Genomic DNA, 4,495 nt, shown 5'->3' on the forward strand with positions numbered 1-4,495 from the left:
TACCTGTGTTGTACCTTCCCTGGGAGTGTTTGATGGGACAGTGCAGAGGGAGCTTTACTCTGTATCTAACTGTGCTGTACCTGCCCTGGGAGTGTTTGATGGGACAGTGTAGAGGGAGCTTTACTCTGTATCTAATCTGTGCTGTACCTGCCCTGGGAGTGTTTGATGGGACAGTGTAGAGGGAGCTTTACTCTGTATCTAACCTGTGCTGTACCTGCCCTGGGAGTGTTTGATGGGACAGTGTAGAGGGAGCTTTACTCTGTATCTAACCCAATGCTGTACCTGCCCTGGGAGTGTTTGATGGGACAGTGTAGAGGGAGCTTTACTCTGTATCTAACCCATGCTGTACCTGCCCTGGGAGTGTTTGATGGGACAGTGTAGAGGGAGCTTTACTCTGTATCTAACCCGTGCTGTACCTGCCCACGGAGTGTTTGATAGGACAGTGTAGAGGGAGCTTTACTCTGTATCTAACCCCGTGCTGTACCTGCCCTGGGAGTGTTTGATGGGACAGTTTAGAGGGAGCTTTACTCTGTATCTAACCTGTGCTGTACCTGCCCTGGCAATGTTTGATGGGACAGTGTAGAGGGAGCTTTACTCTGTATCTAACCCGTGCTGTACCTGCTCTGGGAGTGTTTGATGGGACAGTGTAGAGGGAGCTTTACTCTGTATCTAACCCGTGCTGTACCTGCCCTGGGAGTGTTTGATGGGGACAGTGTACAGGGAGCTTTACTCTGTATCTAACCCGTGCTGTACCTGCCCTGGGATTGTTTGATGGGACAGTGTAGAGGGAGCTTACTCTGTATCTAACCCGTGCTGTACCTGCCCTGGGAGTGTTTCATGGGACAGTGTAGAGGGAGCTTTACTCTGTATCTAACCCGTGCTGTACCTGCCCTGGGAGTGTTTGATGGGACAGTGTAGAGGGAGCTTTACTCTGTATCGAACCCGTGCTGTACCTGCCCTGGGAGTGTTTGATAGGACAGTGTAGAGGGAGCTTTACTCTGTATCTAACCCGTGCTGTACCTGCCCTGGGAGTGTTTGATGGGACTGTGTAGAGGGAGCTTAACCCTGTATCTAACTGTGATGTACCTGCCCTGGGAATGTTTGATTGGACAGTGTAGAGGGAGCTTTACTCTGTATCTTACCCGTGTTGTACCTGCCCTGGGAGTGTTTGATGGGACAGTGTAGAGGGAGCTTTACTCTGTATCTTACCTGTGTTGTACCTGCCCTGGGAGTGTTTGATGGGACAGTGTAGAAGGAGCTTTACTCTGTATCTAACTGTGCTGCACCTGCCCTGGCAGAGTTTGATGGGACAGTGTAGAGGGAGCTTTACTCTGTATCTAATCCGTGCTGTACCTGCCCTGGGAGTGTTTGCTGGGAGAGTGTAGATGGAGCTTTACTCTGTATCTAACCCCGTGCTGTACCTGCCCTGGTAGTGTTTGATGGGACAGTGTAGAGGGAGCTTTACTCTGTATCTAACCCGTGCTGTACCTGCCCTGGGAGTTTTTGATGGGACAGTGTAGAGGGAGCTTTACTCTGTATCTAACCCGTGCTGTACCTGCCCTGGGAGTGTTTGATGGGACAGTGTAGAGGGAGCTTTACTCTGTATCTAACCCGTGCTGTACCTGCCCTGGGAGTGTTTGATGGGACAGTGTGGAGGGAGCTTTACTCTGTAACTAACCCGTGCTGTACCTGCCCTGGGAGTGTTTGATGGGACAGTGAAGAGGGAGCTTTACTCTGTATCTAACCCTGTGCTGTACCTGCCCTGGGAGTGTTTGATGGGACAGTGTAGAGGGAGCATTACTCTGTATCTAACCCGCGCTGTACCTGCCCTGGGAGTGTTTGATGGGACAGTGTAGAGGGAGCTTTACTCTGTATCTAACCCGTGCTGTACCTGCCCTGGGAGTGTTTGATGGGGACAGTGTAGTGGAAGCTTTACTCTGTATCTAACCCGTGCTCTACCTGCCCTGGGAGTGTTTGATGGGGACAGTGTAGTGGGAGCTTTACTCTGTATCTAACCCGTGCTGTACCTGCCCTGGGAGTGTTTGATGGGGACAGTGTAGTGGGAGCTTTACTCTGTATCTAACCCGTGCTCTACCTGCCCTGGGAGTGTTTGATGGGGACAGTGTAGCGGGAGCTTTTCTCTGTATCTAACCCGTGCTGTACCTGCCCTGGGAGTGTTTGATGGGGACAGTGTAGTGGGAGCTTTACTCTGTATCTAACCCGTGCTGTACCTGCCCTGGGAGTGTTTGATGGGACAGTGTAGCGGGAGCTTTTCTCTGTATCTAACCCGTGCTGTACCTGCCCTGGGAGTGTTTGATGGGGACAGTGTAGTGGGAGCTTTACTCTGTATCTAACCCGTGCTGTACCTGCCCTGGGAGTGTTTGATGGGACAGTGTAGAGGGAGCTTTACTCTGTATCTAACCCATGCTGTACCTGCCCTGGGAGTGTTTGATAGGACAGTGTAGCGGGAGCTTTACTCTGTATCTAACCCATGCTGTACCTGCCCTGGGAGTGTTTGATGGGACAGTGTAGAGGGAGCTTTACTCTGTATCTAACCTGTGCTGTACCTGCCCTGGGAGTGTTTGATGGGACAGTGTAGAGGGAGCTTTACTCTGTATCTAACCCATGATGCACCTGCCCTGGGAGTGTTTGATGGCGACATTGTAGAGGGAGCTTTACTCTGTATCTAACCCCGTGCTGTACCTGCCCTGGGAGTGTTTGATGGGACAGTGTAGAGGGAGCTTTACTCTGTATCTAACCCGTGCTGTACCTGCCCTGGGAGTGTTTGATAGGGACAGTGTAGAGGGAGCTTTACTCTGTATCTAACGCGTGCTGTACCTGCCCTGGGAGTGTTTGATGGGACAGTGTAGAGTCATAGAGTCATAGAGTCAGAGAGTTTTACAGCACAGAAAGAGGCCCTTCGGCCCATCGTGTCTGCGCCGCCCATCCATCCCTGTCCAGTCTAATCCCATTTTCCAGCATTTGGTCCATAGCCTTGTATGCAATGGCATTTCAAGTGCCCATCCAAATGCTTCTTGAATGTTGTGAGGGTTCCTGCCTCTACCACCCTTTTGGGCATTGAGTTCCACATTCCAACCACCCTCTGGGTGAAAAAGTTCCTCCTCAAATCCCCTCTAAACCTCCTGCCCATTACCTTGAATCTATGCCCCCTTGTTATTGACCCCCCTACTAAGGGGAAAAGTTCCTCTTTGTCTACCCTATCTATGCCCCTCATCATTTTGTACACCTCAATCAGGTCGCCCCTCAGCCTTCTTTGCTCCAAGGAAAACAACCCCAGCCTGTTTAGTCTTTCTTCATAGCTGAGGCGCTCCATCCCAGGTAACATCCTGGTGAATCTTCTCTGCACCCTCTCCAAAGCAATCACATCCTTCCTATAGTGAGGCGACCAGAACTGCACACAGTACTCCAGCTGTGGCCTCACCAGCGTTTTGTACAGCTCCATCATAACCTCCCTGCTCTTATATTCTATGCCTCGGCTAATGAAGGCAAGTATCCCATATGCCTTTTTAACCACCTTATCTACCTGTTCCGCTGCCTTCAGGGATCTATGTACATGTACACCAAGGTCCCTCTGACCCTCTGTACTTCCTAGGGTCCTACCACTCATTGTGTATTCCCTTGCCTTATTTGTCCGTCCAAAATGCATCACCTCGCACTTTTCAGGGTTAAATTCCATTTGCCACTTTTCCGCCCATCTGACCAACCCGTTTATATCGTCCTGTAGCCTAAGGCTTTCCTCCTCGCAATTGACCACCCCACCAATTTTCGTGTCATCTGCGAACTTGCTGATCATACCTTTTACATTCTCATCCAAATCATTTATGCAGATCACAAACAACAAGGGACCCAGCACCGATCCCTGAGGTACCCCACTGGACACAGGCTTCCAGTCACAAAAGCAACCTTCGACCATCACCCTCTGCCTCCTGCCACTCAGCCAGTTTAGGATCCAACGCGCCAAGGCACCCTGGATCCCATGGGCTCTTACCTTCTTGACCAGTCTCCTGTGCGGGACTTTGTCAAAGGCTTTACTGAAGTCCATGTAAACCACATCCACAGCATTTCCCTCATCCACCCACCTAGTCACCCCCTCGAAAAATTTGTCAGACATGATTTACCCTTGACAAAGCCATGCTGACTATCCCCGATTAATCCTTGCCTCTCCAAGTGGAGACTAATTTTGTCCCTCAGAATTTTTTCCAATAATTTCCCTACCACAGATGTTAGGCTCACTGGCCTGTAATTCCCTGGTTTATCCCTGCTACCCTTCTTGTATAATGGTACTACATTAGCTGTTCTCCAGTCCTCTGGTACATCCCCTGTGGCCAGAGAGGTTCTGAAAATTTGTGTCAGAGCCCCTGCAATCTCCTCCTTTGCCTCCCACAGCAGCCTGGGATACATCTCGTCCGGGCCTGGGGATTTATCCACTTTTTGGCCTGCTAAAACCGCTAGCACCTCCTCCCTCTCGATGCTA

Source organism: Somniosus microcephalus, unplaced genomic scaffold (genome assembly GCF_052327205.1).
Source record: "Somniosus microcephalus isolate GS21.2 unplaced genomic scaffold, FLI_Smic_1.0 unresolved_chr4, whole genome shotgun sequence".
Taxonomy (NCBI): Eukaryota; Metazoa; Chordata; class Chondrichthyes; order Squaliformes; family Somniosidae; genus Somniosus; species Somniosus microcephalus.